This window comes from Carassius gibelio, chromosome A1 (assembly GCF_023724105.1).
Source record: "Carassius gibelio isolate Cgi1373 ecotype wild population from Czech Republic chromosome A1, carGib1.2-hapl.c, whole genome shotgun sequence".
Lineage (NCBI taxonomy): Eukaryota > Metazoa > Chordata > Actinopteri > Cypriniformes > Cyprinidae > Carassius > Carassius gibelio.
In genome coordinates, this window is record NC_068371.1 from 926,568 (window position 1) to 944,667 (window position 18,100).

Genomic DNA, 18,100 nt, shown 5'->3' on the forward strand with positions numbered 1-18,100 from the left:
CTGTAAACTGACAATCTTGATCATTGAAGTCCTAACATTAGTTTTTGTGCATATAACTTCTAACACATTAAAAACTGTCTTACAGCATTGCAGAAAACATTGTACTTCATAAGACATAAGCTTGTTTCAGTTTGGCAAGATTTGCACTGAATACTGAATGAAACAGCTTTATCTAATAGAGAGAAAAGCTTTTGAGCAGATTTGGGCTTGATTTCACTTCATTTCAACAGAAACACTATTTCAGCATTACTGGACTCAGAAAGCTGTAAACTGACAATCTTGATCATTGAAGTCCTAACATAAGTTTTTGTGCATATAACTTCTAACACATTAAAAACTGTCTTACAGCATTGCAGAAAACATTGTACTTCATAAGACATAAGCTTGTTTCAGTTTGGCAAGATTTGCACTGAATACTGAATGAAACAGCTTTATCTAATAGAGAGAAAAGCTTTTGAGCAGATTTGGGCTTGATTTCACTTCATTTCAACAGAAACACTATTTCAGCATTACTGGACTCAGAAAGCTGTAAACTGACAATCTTGATCATTGAAGTCCTAACATTAGTTTTTGTGCATATAACTTCTAACACATTAAAAACTGTCTTACAGCATTGCAGAAAACATTGTACTTCATAAGACATAAGCTTGTTTCAGTTTGGCAAGATTTGCACTGAATACTGAATGAAACAGCTTTATCTAATAGAGAGAAAAGCTTTTGAGCAGATTTGGGCTTGATTTCACTTCATTTCAACAGAAACACTATTTCAGCATTACTGGACTCAGAAAGCTGTAAACTGACAATCTTGATCATTGAAGTCCTAACATAAGTTTTTGTGCATATAACTTCTAACACATTAAAAACTGTCTTACAGCATTGCAGAAAACATTGTACTTCATAAGACATAAGCTTGTTTCAGTTTGGCAAGATTTGCACTGAATACTGAATGAAACAGCTTTATCTAATAGAGAGAAAGGCTTTTGAGCAGATTTGGGCTTGATTTCACTTCATTTCAACAGAAACACTATTTCAGCATTACTGGACTCAGAAAGCTGTAAACTGACAATCTTGATCATTGAAGTCCTAACATTAGTTTTTGTGCATATAACTTCTAACACATTAAAAACTGTCTTACAGCATTGCAGAAAACATTGTACTTCATAAGACATAAGCTTGTTTCAGTTTGGCAAGATTTGCACTGAATACTGAATGAAACAGCTTTATCTAATAGAGAGAAAAGCTTTTGAGCAGATTTGGGCTTGATTTCACTTCATTTCAACAGGAACACTATTTCAGCATTACTGGACTCAGAAAGCTGTAAACTGACAATCTTGATCATTGAAGTCCTAACATAAGTTTTTGTGCAAATAACTTCTAACACATTAAAAACTGTCTTACAGCATTGCAGAAAACATTGTACTTCATAAGGCATAAGCTTGTTTCAGTTTGGCAAGATTTGCACTGAATATTGAATGAAACAGCTTTCTCTAATAGAGAGAAAAGCTTTTGAGCAGATTTGGGCTTGATTTCACTTCATTTGAACAGAAACACTATTTCAACATTACTGGACTCAGAAAGCTGTAAACTGACAATCTTGATCATTGCAGTCCTAACATTAGTTTTTGTGCATATAACTTCTAACACATTAAAAACTGTCTTACAGCATTGCAGAAAACATTGTACTTCATAAGGCATAAGCTTGTTTCAGTTTGGCAAGATTTGCACTGAATACTGAATGAAACAGCTTTATCTAATAGAGAGAAAAGCTTTTGAGCAGATTTGGGCTTGATTTCACTTCATTTCAACAGAAACACTATTTCAGCATTACTGGACTCAGAAAGCTGTAAACTGACAATCTTGATCATTGCAGTCCTAACATTAGTTTTTGTGTATATAACTTCTAACACATTAAAAACTGTCTTACAGCATTGCAGAAAACATTTTATTTCATAAGACATAAGCATGTTTCAGTTTGGCGAGATTTGCACTGAATACTGAATGATACAGCTTTCTCTAATAGAGAGAAAAGCTTTTGAGCAGATTTGGGCTTGATTTTACTTCATTTGAACAGAAACACTATTTCAGCATTACTGGACTCAGAAAGCTGTAAACTGACAATCTTGATCATTGAAGTCCTAACATTAGTTTTTGTGCATATAACTTCTAACACATTAAAAACTGTCTTACAGCATTGCAGAAAACATTGTACTTCATAAGGCATAAGCTTGTTTCAGTTTGGCAAGATTTGCACTGAATACTGAATGAAACAGCTTTATCTAATAGAGAGAAAAGCTTTTGAGCAGATTTGGGCTTGATTTCACTTCATTTCAACAGAAACACTATTTCAGCATTACTGGACTCACAAAGCTGTAAACTGACAATCTTGATCATTGAAGTCCTAACATAAGTTTTTGTGCATATAACTTCTAACACATTAAAAGCTGTCTTACAGCATTGCAGAAAACATTGTACTTCATAAGACATAAGCTTGTTTCAGTTTGGCAAGATTTGCACTGAATACTGAATGAAACAGCTTTATCTAATAGAGAGAAAAGCTTTTGAGCAGATTTGGGCTTGATTTCACTTCATTTCAACAGAAACACTATTTCAGCATTACTGGACTCAGAAAGCTGTAAACTGACAATCTTGATCATTGAAGTCCTAACATTAGTTTTTGTGCATATAACTTCTAACACATTAAAAACTGTCTTACAGCATTGCAGAAAACATTGTACTTCATAAGACATAAGCTTGTTTCAGTTTGGCAAGATTTGCACTGAATACTGAATGAAACAGCTTTATCTAATAGAGAGAAAAGCTTTTGAGCAGATTTGGGCTTGATTTCACTTCATTTCAACAGGAACACTATTTCAGCATTACTGGACTCAGAAAGCTGTAAACTGACAATCTTGATCATTGAAGTCCTAACATAAGTTTTTGTGCAAATAACTTCTAACACATTAAAAACTGTCTTACAGCATTGCAGAAAACATTGTACTTCATAAGGCATAAGCTTGTTTCAGTTTGGCAAGATTTGCACTGAATATTGAATGAAACAGCTTTCTCTAATAGAGAGAAAAGCTTTTGAGCAGATTTGGGCTTGATTTCACTTCATTTCAACAGAAACACTATTTCAGCATTACTGGACTCAGAAAACTGTAAACTGACAATCTTGATCATTGAAGTCCTAACATAAGATTTTGTGCATATAAATTCTAACACATTAAAAACTGTCTTACAGCATTGCAGAAAACATTGTACTTCATAAGACATAAGCTTGTTTCAGTTTGGCAAGATTTGCACTGAATATTGAATGAAACAGCTTTCTCTAATAGAGAGAAAAGCTTTTGAGCAGATTTGGGCTTGATTTCACTTCATTTGAACAGAAACACTATTTCAACATTACTGGACTCAGAAAGCTGTAAACTGACAATCTTGATCATTGCAGTCCTAACATTAGTTTTTGTGCATATAACTTCTAACACATTAAAAACTGTCTTACAGCATTGCAGAAAACATTGTACTTCATAAGGCATAAGCTTGTTTCAGTTTGGCAAGATTTGCACTGAATACTGAATGAAACAGCTTTATCTAATAGAGAGAAAAGCTTTTGAGCAGATTTGGGCTTGATTTCACTTCATTTCAACAGAAACACTATTTCAGCATTACTGGACTCAGAAAGCTGTAAACTGACAATCTTGATCATTGAAGTCCTAACATAAGTTTTTGTGCATATAACTTCTAACACATTAAAAGCTGTCTTACAGCATTGCAGAAAACATTGTACTTCATAAGACATAAGCTTGTTTCAGTTTGGCAAGATTTGCACTGAATACTGAATGAAACAGCTTTATCTAATAGAGAGAAAAGCTTCTGAGCAGATTTGGGCTTGATTTCACTTCATTTCAACAGAAACACTATTTCAGCATTACTGGACTCAGAAAGCTGTAAACTGACAATCTTGATCATTGAAGTCCTAACATAAGTTTTTGTGCATATAACTTCTAACACATTAAAAACTGTCTTACAGCATTGCAGAAAACATTGTACTTCATAACACATAAGCTTGTTTCAGTTTGGCAAGATTTGCACTGAATACTGAATGAAACAGCTTTATCTAATAGAGAGAAAAGCTTTTGAGCAGATTTGGGCTTGATTTCACTTCATTTGAACAGAAACACTATTTCAACATTACTGGACTCAGAAAGCTGTAAACTGACAATCTTGATCATTGCAGTCCTAACATTAGTTTTTGTGCATATAACTTCTAACACATTAAAAACTGTCTTACAGCATTGCAGAAAACATTGTACTTCATAAGGCATAAGCTTGTTTCAGTTTGGCAAGATTTGCACTGAATATTGAATGAAACAGCTTTCTCTAATAGAGAGAAAAGCTTTTGAGCAGATTTGGGCTTTGATTTCACTTCATTTCAACAGAAACACTATTTCAGCATTACTGGACTCAGAAAGCTGTAAACTGACAATCTTGATCATTGAAGTCCTAACATAAGATTTTGTGCATATAACTTCTAACACATTAAAAACTGTCTTACAGCATTGCAGAAAACATTGTACTTCATAAGACATAAGCTTGTTTCAGTTTGGCAAGATTTGCACGGAATATTGAATGAAACAGCTTTCTCTAATAGAGAGAAAAGCTTTTGAGCAGATTTGGGCTTGATTTCACTTCATTTGAACAGAAACACTATTTCAACATTACTGGACTCAGAAAGCTGTAAACTGACAATCTTGATCATTGCAGTCCTAACATTAGTTTTTGTGCATATAACTTCTAACACATTAAAAACTGTCTTATAGCATTGCAGAAAACATTGTACTTCATAAGGCATAAGCTTTTTTCAGTTTGGCAAGATTTGCACTGAATACTCAATGAAACCGCATTCTCTATTAGAGAGAAAAGCTTTTGAGCAGATTTGGGCTTGATTTCACTTCATTTGAACAGAAACACTATTTCAGCATTACTGGACTCAGAAAGCTGTAAACTGACAATCTTGATCATTGAAGTCCTAACATAAGTTTTTGTGCATATAACTTTTAACACATTAAAAACTGTCTTACAGCATTGCAGAAAACATTGTACTTCATAAGGCATAAGCTTGTTTCAGTTTGGCAAGATTTGCACTGAATACTGAATGAAACAGCTTTATCTAATAGAGAGAAAAGCTTTTGAGCAGATTTGGGCTTGATTTCACTTCATTTCAACAGGAACACTATTTCAGCATTACTGGACTCAGAAAGCTGTAAACTGACAATCTTGATCATTGAAGTCCTAACATAAGTTTTTGTGCAAATAACTTCTAACACATTAAAAACTGTCTTACAGCATTGCAGAAAACATTGTACTTCATAAGGCATAAGCTTGTTTCAGTTTGGCAAGATTTGCACTGAATATTGAATGAAACAGCTTTCTCTAATAGAGAGAAAAGCTTTTGAGCAGATTTGGGCTTGATTTCACTTCATTTGAACAGAAACACTATTTCAACATTACTGGACTCAGAAAGCTGTAAACTGACAATCTTGATCATTGCAGTCCTAACATTAGTTTTTGTGCATATAACTTCTAACACATTAAAAACTGTCTTACAGCATTGCAGAAAACATTGTACTTCATAAGGCATAAGCTTGTTTCAGTTTGGCAAGATTTGCACTGAATACTGAATGAAACAGCTTTATCTAATAGAGAGAAAAGCTTTTGAGCAGATTTGGGCTTGATTTCACTTCATTTCAACAGAAACACTATTTCAGCATGACTGGACTCAGAAAGCTGTAAACTGACAATCTTGATCATTGCAGTCCTAACATTAGTTTTTGTGTATATAACTTCTAACACATTAAAAACTGTCTTACAGCATTGCAGAAAACATTTTATTTCATAAGACATAAGCATGTTTCAGTTTGGCGAGATTTGCACTGAATACTGAATGATACAGCTTTCTCTAATAGAGAGAAAAGCTTTTGAGCAGATTTGGGCTTGATTTCACTTCATTTGAACAGAAACACTATTTCAGCATTACTGGACTCAGAAAGCTGTAAACTGACAATCTTGATCATTGAAGTCCTAACATTAGTTTTTGTGCATATAACTTCTAACACATTAAAAACTGTCTTACAGCATTGCAGAAAACATTGTACTTCATAAGGCATAAGCTTGTTTCAGTTTGGCAAGATTTGCACTGAATACTGAATGAAACAGCTTTATCTAATAGAGAGAAAAGCTTTTGAGCAGATTTGGGCTTGATTTCACTTCATTTCAACAGAAACACTATTTCAGCATTACTGGACTCAGAAAGCTGTAAACTGACAATCTTGATCATTGAAGTCCTAACATAAGTTTTTGTGCATATAACTTCTAACACATTAAAAGCTGTCTTACAGCATTGCAGAAAACATTGTACTTCATAAGACATAAGCTTGTTTCAGTTTGGCAAGATTTGCACTGAATACTGAATGAAACAGCTTTATCTAATAGAGAGAAAAGCTTTTGAGCAGATTTGGGCTTGATTTCACTTCATTTCAACAGAAACACTATTTCAGCATTACTGGACTCAGAAAGCTGTAAACTGACAATCTTGATCATTGAAGTCCTAACATTAGTTTTTGTGCATATAACTTCTAACACATTAAAAACTGTCTTACAGCATTGCAGAAAACATTGTACTTCATAAGACATAAGCTTGTTTCAGTTTGGCAAGATTTGCACTGAATACTGAATGAAACAGCTTTATCTAATAGAGAGAAAAGCTTTTGAGCAGATTTGGGCTTGATTTCACTTCATTTCAACAGAAACACTATTTCAGCATTACTGGACTCAGAAAGCTGTAAACTGACAATCTTGATCATTGAAGTCCTAACATAAGTTTTTGTGCATATAACTTCTAACACATTAAAAACTGTCTTACAGCATTGCAGAAAACATTGTACTTCATAAGACATAAGCTTGTTTCAGTTTGGCAAGATTTGCACTGAATACTGAATGAAACAGCTTTATCTAATAGAGAGAAAAGCTTTTGAGCAGATTTGGGCTTGATTTCACTTCATTTCAACAGAAACACTATTTCAGCATTACTGGACTCAGAAAGCTGTAAACTGACAATCTTGATCATTGAAGTCCTAACATTAGTTTTTGTGCATATAACTTCTAACACATTAAAAACTGTCTTACAGCATTGCAGAAAACATTGTACTTCATAAGACATAAGCTTGTTTCAGTTTGGCAAGATTTGCACTGAATACTGAATGAAACAGCTTTATCTAATAGAGAGAAAAGCTTTTGAGCAGATTTGGGCTTGATTTCACTTCATTTCAACAGAAACACTATTTCAGCATTACTGGACTCAGAAAGCTGTAAACTGACAATCTTGATCATTGAAGTCCTAACATAAGTTTTTGTGCATATAACTTCTAACACATTAAAAACTGTCTTACAGCATTGCAGAAAACATTGTACTTCATAAGACATAAGCTTGTTTCAGTTTGGCAAGATTTGCACTGAATACTGAATGAAACAGCTTTATCTAATAGAGAGAAAAGCTTTTGAGCAGATTTGGGCTTGATTTCACTTCATTTCAACAGAAACACTATTTCAGCATTACTGGACTCAGAAAGCTGTAAACTGACAATCTTGATCATTGAAGTCCTAACATTAGTTTTTGTGCATATAACTTCTAACACATTAAAAACTGTCTTACAGCATTGCAGAAAACATTGTACTTCATAAGACATAAGCTTGTTTCAGTTTGGCAAGATTTGCACTGAATACTGAATGAAACAGCTTTATCTAATAGAGAGAAAAGCTTTTGAGCAGATTTGGGCTTGATTTCACTTCATTTCAACAGGAACACTATTTCAGCATTACTGGACTCAGAAAGCTGTTAACTGACAATCTTGATCATTGAAGTCCTAACATAAGTTTTTGTGCAAATAACTTCTAACACATTAAAAACTGTCTTACAGCATTGCAGAAAACATTGTACTTCATAAGGCATAAGCTTGTTTCAGTTTGGCAAGATTTGCACTGAATATTGAATGAAACAGCTTTCTCTAATAGAGAGAAAAGCTTTTGAGCAGATTTGGGCTTGATTTCACTTCATTTGAACAGAAACACTATTTCAACATTACTGGACTCAGAAAGCTGTAAACTGACAATCTTGATCATTGAAGTCCTAACATAAGTTTTTGTGCAAATAACTTCTAACACATTAAAAACTGTCTTACAGCATTGCAGAAAACATTGTACTTCATAAGGCATAAGCTTGTTTCAGTTTGGCAAGATTTGCACTGAATATTGAATGAAACAGCTTTCTCTAATAGAGAGAAAAGCTTTTGAGCAGATTTGGGCTTGATTTCACTTCATTTGAACAGAAACACTATTTCAACATTACTGGACTCAGAAAGCTGTAAACTGACAATCTTGATCATTGCAGTCCTAACATTAGTTTTTGTGTATATAACTTCTAACACATTAAAAACTGTCTTACAGCATTGCAGAACACATTTTATTTCATAAGACATAAGCATGTTTCAGTTTGGCAAGATTTGCACTGAATACTGAATGATACAGCTTTCTCTAATAGAGAGAAAAGCTTTTGAGCAGATTTGGGCTTGATTTCACTTCATTTGAACAGAAACACTATTTCAACATTACTGGACTCAGAAAGCTGTAAACTGACAATCTTGATCATTGCAGTCCTAACATTAGTTTTTGTGCATATAACTTCTAACACATTAAAAACTGTCTTACAGCATTGCAGAAAACATTGTACTTCATAAGGCATAAGCTTGTTTCAGTTTGGCAAGATTTGCACTGAATACTGAATGAAACAGCTTTATCTAATAGAGAGAAAAGCTTTTGAGCAGATTTGGGCTTGATTTCACTTCATTTCAACAGAAACACTATTTCAGCATTACTGGACTCAGAAAGCTGTAAACTGACAATCTTGATCATTGCAGTCCTAACATTAGTTTTTGTGTATATAACTTCTAACACATTAAAAACTGTCTTACAGCATTGCAGAAAACATTTTATTTCATAAGACATAAGCATGTTTCAGTTTGGCGAGATTTGCACTGAATACTGAATGATACAGCTTTCTCTAATAGAGAGAAAAGCTTTTGAGCAGATTTGGGCTTGATTTCACTTCATTTGAACAGAAACACTATTTCAGCATTACTGGACTCAGAAAGCTGTAAACTGACAATCTTGATCATTGAAGTCCTAACATTAGTTTTTGTGCATATAACTTCTAACACATTAAAAACTGTCTTACAGCATTGCAGAAAACATTGTACTTCATAAGGCATAAGCTTGTTTCAGTTTGGCAAGATTTGCACTGAATACTGAATGAAACAGCTTTATCTAATAGAGAGAAAAGCTTTTGAGCAGATTTGGGCTTGATTTCACTTCATTTCAACAGAAACACTATTTCAGCATTACTGGACTCAGAAAGCTGTAAACTGACAATCTTGATCATTGAAGTCCTAACATAAGTTTTTGTGCATATAACTTCTAACACATTAAAAGCTGTCTTACAGCATTGCAGAAAACATTGTACTTCATAAGACATAAGCTTGTTTCAGTTTGGCAAGATTTGCACTGAATACTGAATGAAACAGCTTTATCTAATAGAGAGAAAAGCTTTTGAGCAGATTTGGGCTTGATTTCACTTCATTTCAACAGAAACACTATTTCAGCATTACTGGACTCAGAAAGCTGTAAACTGACAATCTTGATCATTGAAGTCCTAACATTAGTTTTTGTGCATATAACTTCTAACACATTAAAAACTGTCTTACAGCATTGCAGAAAACATTGTACTTCATAAGACATAAGCTTGTTTCAGTTTGGCAAGATTTGCACTGAATACTGAATGAAACAGCTTTATCTAATAGAGAGAAAAGCTTTTGAGCAGATTTGGGCTTGATTTCACTTCATTTCAACAGAAACACTATTTCAGCATTACTGGACTCAGAAAGCTGTAAACTGACAATCTTGATCATTGAAGTCCTAACATAAGTTTTTGTGCATATAACTTCTAACACATTAAAAACTGTCTTACAGCATTGCAGAAAACATTGTACTTCATAAGACATAAGCTTGTTTCAGTTTGGCAAGATTTGCACTGAATACTGAATGAAACAGCTTTATCTAATAGAGAGAAAAGCTTTTGAGCAGATTTGGGCTTGATTTCACTTCATTTCAACAGAAACACTATTTCAGCATTACTGGACTCAGAAAGCTGTAAACTGACAATCTTGATCATTGAAGTCCTAACATTAGTTTTTGTGCATATAACTTCTAACACATTAAAAACTGTCTTACAGCATTGCAGAAAACATTGTACTTCATAAGACATAAGCTTGTTTCAGTTTGGCAAGATTTGCACTGAATACTGAATGAAACAGCTTTATCTAATAGAGAGAAAAGCTTTTGAGCAGATTTGGGCTTGATTTCACTTCATTTCAACAGAAACACTATTTCAGCATTACTGGACTCAGAAAGCTGTAAACTGACAATCTTGATCATTGAAGTCCTAACATAAGTTTTTGTGCATATAACTTCTAACACATTAAAAACTGTCTTACAGCATTGCAGAAAACATTGTACTTCATAAGACATAAGCTTGTTTCAGTTTGGCAAGATTTGCACTGAATACTGAATGAAACAGCTTTATCTAATAGAGAGAAAAGCTTTTGAGCAGATTTGGGCTTGATTTCACTTCATTTCAACAGAAACACTATTTCAGCATTACTGGACTCAGAAAGCTGTAAACTGACAATCTTGATCATTGAAGTCCTACCATTAGTTTTTGTGCATATAACTTCTAACACATTAAAAACTGTCTTACAGCATTGCAGAAAACATTGTACTTCATAAGACATAAGCTTGTTTCAGTTTGGCAAGATTTGCACTGAATACTGAATGAAACAGCTTTATCTAATAGAGAGAAAAGCTTTTGAGCAGATTTGGGCTTGATTTCACTTCATTTCAACAGGAACACTATTTCAGCATTACTGGACTCAGAAAGCTGTTAACTGACAATCTTGATCATTGAAGTCCTAACATAAGTTTTTGTGCAAATAACTTCTAACACATTAAAAACTGTCTTACAGCATTGCAGAAAACATTGTACTTCATAAGGCATAAGCTTGTTTCAGTTTGGCAAGATTTGCACTGAATATTGAATGAAACAGCTTTCTCTAATAGAGAGAAAAGCTTTTGAGCAGATTTGGGCTTGATTTCACTTCATTTGAACAGAAACACTATTTCAACATTACTGGACTCAGAAAGCTGTAAACTGACAATCTTGATCATTGAAGTCCTAACATAAGTTTTTGTGCAAATAACTTCTAACACATTAAAAACTGTCTTACAGCATTGCAGAAAACATTGTACTTCATAAGGCATAAGCTTGTTTCAGTTTGGCAAGATTTGCACTGAATATTGAATGAAACAGCTTTCTCTAATAGAGAGAAAAGCTTTTGAGCAGATTTGGGCTTGATTTCACTTCATTTGAACAGAAACACTATTTCAACATTACTGGACTCAGAAAGCTGTAAACTGACAATCTTGATCATTGCAGTCCTAACATTAGTTTTTGTGTATATAACTTCTAACACATTAAAAACTGTCTTACAGCATTGCAGAACACATTTTATTTCATAAGACATAAGCATGTTTCAGTTTGGCAAGATTTGCACTGAATACTGAATGATACAGCTTTCTCTAATAGAGAGAAAAGCTTTTGAGCAGATTTGGGCTTGATTTCACTTCATTTGAACAGAAACACTATTTCAGCATTACTGGACTCAGAAAGCTGTAAACTGACAATCTTGATCATTGAAGTCCTAACATTAGTTTTTGTGCATATAACTTCTAACACATTAAAAACTGTCTTACAGCATTGCAGAAAACATTGTACTTCATAAGGCATAAGCTTGTTTCAGGTTGGCAAGATTTACACTGAATACTGAATGAAACAGCTTTATCTAATAGAGAGAAAAGCTTTTGAGCAGATTTGGGCTTGATTTCACTTAATTTGAACAGAAACACTATTTCAACATTACTGGACTCAGAAAGCTGTAAACTGACAATCTTGATCATTGCAGTCCTAACATTAGTTTTTGTGTATATAACTTCTAACACATTAAAAACTGTCTTACAGCATTGCAGAAAACATTTTATTTCATAAGACATAAGCATGTTTCAGTTTGGCAAGATTTGCACTGAATACTGAATGAAACAGCTTTCTCTAATAGAGAGAAAAGCTTTTGAGCAGATTTGGGCTTGATTTCACTTCATTTGAACAGAAACACTATTTCAGCATTACTGGACTCAGAAAGCTGTAAACTGACAATCTTGATCATTGAAGTCCTAACATAAGTTTTTGTGCATATAACTTCTAACACATTAAAAACTGTCTTACAGCATTGCAGAAAACATTGTACTTCATAAGGCATAAGCTTGTTTCAGTTTGGCAAGATTTGCACTGAATACTGAATGAAACAGCTTTATCTAATAGAGAGAAAAGCTTTTGAGCAGACTTGGGCTTGATTTCACTTCATTTCAACAGAAACACTATTTCAGCATTACTGGACTCAGAAAGCTGTAAACTGACAATCTTGATCATTGAAGTCCTAACATTAGTTTTTGTGCATATAACTTCTAACACATTAAAAACTGTCTTACAGCATTGCAAAAAACATTTCATTTCATAAGACGTAAGCTTGTTTCAGTTTGGCAAGATTTGCACTGAATACTCAATGAAACCGCATTCTCTATTAGAGAGAAAAGCTTTTGAGCAGATTTGGGCTTGATTTCACTTTATTTGAACAGAAACACTATTTCAGCATTACTGGACTCAGAAAGCTGTAAACTGACAATCTTGATCATTGAAGTCCTAACATTAGTTTTTGTGCATATAACTTCTAACACATTAAAAACTGTCTTACAGCATTGCAGAAAACATTGTACTTTATAAGGCATAAGCTTGTTTCAGTTTGGCAAGATTTGCACTGAATACTGAATGAAACAGCTTTATCTAATAGAGAGAAAAGCTTTTGAGCAGATTTGGGCTTGATTTCACTTCATTTCAACAGAAACACTATTTCAGCATTACTGGACTCAGAAAGCTGTAAACTGACAATCTTGATCATTGAAGTCCTAACATTAGTTTTTGTGCATATAACTTCTAACACATTAAAAACTGTCTTACAGCATTGCAGAAAACATTGTACTTCATAAGACATATGCTTGTTTCAGTTTGGCAAGATTTGCACTGAATACTGAATGAAACAGCTTTATCTAATAGAGAGAAAAGCTTTTGAGCAGATTTGGGCTTGATTTCACTTCATTTCAACAGAAACACTATTTCAGCATTACTGGACTCAGAAAGCTGTAAACTGACAATCTTGATCATTGAAGTCCTAACATTAGTTTTTGTGCATATAACTTCTAACACATTAAAAACTGTCTTACAGCATTGCAGAAAACATTGTACTTCATAAGACATAAGCTTGTTTCAGTTTGGCAAGATTTGCACTGAATACTGAATGAAACAGCTTTATCTAATAGAGAGAAAAGCTTTTGAGCAGATTTGGGCTTGATTTCACTTCATTTGAACAGAAACACTATTTCAACATTACTGGACTCAGAAAGCTGTAAACTGACAATCTTGATCATTGCAGTCCTAACATTAGTTTTTGTGCATATAACTTCTAACACATTAAAAACTGTCTTACAGCATTGCAGAAAACATTGTACTTCATTAAGGCATACGCTTGTTTCAGTTTGGCAAGATTTGCACTGAATATTGAATGAAACAGCTTTCTCTAATAGAGAGAAAAGCTTTTGAGCAGATTTGGGCTTGATTTCACTTAATTTGAACAGAAACACTATTTCAACATTACTGGACTCAGAAAGCTGTAAACTGACAATCTTGATCATTGCAGTCCTAACATTAGTTTTTGTGTATATAACTTCTAACACATTAAAAACTGTCTTACAGCATTGCAGAAAACATTTTATTTCATAAGACATAAGCATGTTTCAGTTTGGCAAGATTTGCACTGAATACTGAATGAAACAGCTTTCTCTAATAGAGAGAAAAGCTTTTGAGCAGATTTGGGCTTGATTTCACTTCATTTGAACAGAAACACTATTTCAGCATTACTGGACTCAGAAAGCTGTAAACTGACAATCTTGATCATTGAAGTCCTAACATAAGTTTTTGTGCATATAACTTCTAACACATTAAAAACTGTCTTACAGCATTGCAGAAAACATTGTACTTCATAAGGCATAAGCTTGTTTCAGTTTGGCAAGATTTGCACTGAATACTGAATGAAACAGCTTTATCTAATAGAGAGAAAAGCTTTTGAGCAGACTTGGGCTTGATTTCACTTCATTTCAACAGAAACACTATTTCAGCATTACTGGACTCAGAAAGCTGTAAACTGACAATCTTGATCATTGAAGTCCTAACATTAGTTTTTGTGCATATAACTTCTAACACATTAAAAACTGTCTTACAGCATTGCAAAAAACATTTCATTTCATAAGACATAAGCTTGTTTCAGTTTGGCAAGATTTGCACTGAATACTCAATGAAACCGCATTCTCTATTAGAGAGAAAAGCTTTTGAGCAGATTTGGGCTTGATTTCACTTTATTTGAACAGAAACACTATTTCAGCATTACTGGACTCAGAAAGCTGTAAACTGACAATCTTGATCATTGAAGTCCTAACATTAGTTTTTGTGCATATAACTTCTAACACATTAAAAACTGTCTTACAGCATTGCAGAAAACATTGTACTTTATAAGGCATAAGCTTGTTTCAGTTTGGCAAGATTTGCACTGAATACTGAATGAAACAGCTTTATCTAATAGAGAGAAAAGCTTTTGAGCAGATTTGGGCTTGATTTCACTTCATTTCAACAGAAACACTATTTCAGCATTACTGGACTCAGAAAGCTGTAAACTGACAATCTTGATCATTGAAGTCCTAACATTAGTTTTTGTGCATATAACTTCTAACACATTAAAAACTGTCTTACAGCATTGCAGAAAACATTGTACTTCATAAGACATAAGCTTGTTTCAGTTTGGCAAGATTTGCACTGAATACTGAATGAAACAGCTTTATCTAATAGAGAGAAAAGCTTTTGAGCAGATTTGGGCTTGATTTCACTTCATTTCAACAGAAACACTATTTCAGCATTACTGGACTCAGAAAGCTGTAAACTGACAATCTTGATCATTGAAGTCCTAACATTAGTTTTTGTGCATATAACTTCTAACACATTAAAAACTGTCTTACAGCATTGCAAAAAAACATTTCATTTCATAAGACATAAGCTTGTTTCAGTTTGGCAAGATTTGCACTGAATACTGAATGAAACAGCTTTATCTAATAGAGAGAAAAGCTTTTGAGCAGATTTGGGCTTGATTTCACTTCATTTGAACAGAAACACTATTTCAGCATTACTGGACTCAGAAAGCTGTAAACTGACAATCTTGATCATTGAAGTCCTAACATAAGTTTTTGTGCATATAACTTCTAACACATTAAAAACTGTCTTACAGCATTGCAGAAAACATTGTACTTCATAAGGCATAAGCTTGTTTCAGTTTGGCAAGATTTGCACTGAATACTGAATGAAACAGCTTTATCTAATAGAGAGAAAAGCTTTTGAGCAGATTTGGGCTTGATTTCACTTCATTTCAACAGAAACACTATTTCAGCATTACTGGACTCAGAAAGCTGTAAACTGACAATCTTGATCATTGAAGTCCTAACATAAGTTTTTGTGCATATAACTTCTAACACATTAAAAACTGTCTTACAGCATTGCAGAAAACATTGTACTTCATAAGGCATAAGCTTGTTTCAGTTTGGCAAGATTTGCACTGAATATTGAATGAAACAGCTTTCTCTAATAGAGAGAAAAGCTTTTGAGCAGATTTGGGCTTGATTTCACTTCATTTCAACAGAAACACTATTTCAGCATTACTGGACTCAGAAAGCTGTAAACTGACAATCTTGATCATTGAAGTCCTAACATTAGTTTTTGTGCATATAACTTCTAACACATTAAAAACTGTCTTACAGCATTGCAGAAAACATTGTACTTCATAAGGCATAAGCTTGTTTCAGTTTGGCAAGATTTGCACTGAATATTGAATGAAACAGCTTTCTCTAATAGAGAGTAAAGCTTTTGAGCAGATTTGGGCTTGATTTCACTTCATTTCAACAGAAACACTATTTCAGCATTACTGGACTCAGAAAGCTGTAAACTGACAATCTTGATCATTGAAGTCCTAACATAAGTTTTTGTGCATATAACTTCTAACACATTAAAAACTGTCTTACAGCATTGCAGAAAACATTGTACTTCATAAGACATAAGCTTGTTTCAGTTTGGCAAGATTTGCACTGAATACTGAATGAAACAGCTTTATCTAATAGAGAGAAAAGCTTTTGAGCAGATTTGGGCTTGATTTCACTTCATTTCAACAGAAACACTATTTCAGCATTACTGGACTCAGAAAGCTGTAAACTGACAATCTTGATCATTGAAGTCCTAACATTAGTTTTTGTGCATATAACTTCTAACACATTAAAAACTGTCTTACAGCATTGCAGAAAACATTGTACTTCATAAGACATAAGCTTGTTTCAGTTTGGCAAGATTTGCACTGAATACTGAATGAAACAGCTTTATCTAATAGAGAGAAAAGCTTTTGAGCAGATTTGGGCTTGATTTCACTTCATTTCAACAGAAACACTATTTCAGCATTACTGGACTCAGAAAGCTGTAAACTGACAATCTTGATCATTGAAGTCCTAACATAAGTTTTTGTGCATATAACTTCTAACACATTAAAAACTGTCTTACAGCATTGCAGAAAACATTGTACTTCATAAGGCATAAGCTTGTTTCAGTTTGGCAAGATTTGCACTGAATATTGAATGAAACAGCTTTCTCTAATAGAGAGAAAAGCTTTTGAGCAGATTTGGGCTTGATTTCACTTCATTTGAACAGAAACACTATTTCAACATTACTGGACTCAGAAAGCTGTAAACTGACAATCTTGATCATTGCAGTCCTAACATTAGTTTTTGTGCATATAACTTCTAACACATTAAAAACTGTCTTACAGCATTGCAGAAAACATTGTACTTCATAAGGCATACGCTTGTTTCAGTTTGGCAAGATTTGCACTGAATATTGAATGAAACAGCTTTCTCTAATAGAGAGAAAAGCTTTTGAGCAGATTTGGGCTTGATTTCACTTCATTTGAACAGAAACACTATTTCAACATTACTGGACTCAGAAAGCTGTAAACTGACAATCTTGATCATTGCAGTCCTAACATTAGTTTTTGTGTATATAACTTCTAACACATTAAAAACTGTCTTACAGCATTGCAGAAAACATTTTATTTCATAAGACATAAGCATGTTTCAGTTTGGCAAGATTTGCACTGAATACTGAATGAAACAGCTTTCTCTAATAGAGAGAAAAGCTTTTGAGCAGATTTGGGCTTGATTTCACTTCATTTGAACAGAAACACTATTTCAGCATTACTGGACTCAGAAAGCTGTAAACTGACAATCTTGATCATTGAAGTCCTAACATTAGTTTTTGTGCATATAACTTCTAACACATTAAAAACTGTCTTACAGCATTGCAGAAAACATTGTACTTCATAAGGCATAAGCTTGTTTCAGTTTGGCAAGATTTGCACTGAATACTGAATGAAACAGCTTTATCTAATAGAGAGAAAAGCTTTTGAGCAGATTTGGGCTTGATTTCACTTCATTTCAACAGAAACACTATTTCAGCATTACTGGACTCAGAAAGCTGTAAACTGACAATCTTGATCATTGAAGTCCTAACATAAGTTTTTGTGCATATAACTTCTAACACATTAAAAGCTGTCTTACAGCATTGCAGAAAACATTGTACTTCATAAGACATAAGCTTGTTTCAGTTTGGCAAGATTTGCACTGAATACTGAATGAAACAGCTTTATCTAATAGAGAGAAAAGCTTTTGAGCAGATTTGGGCTTGATT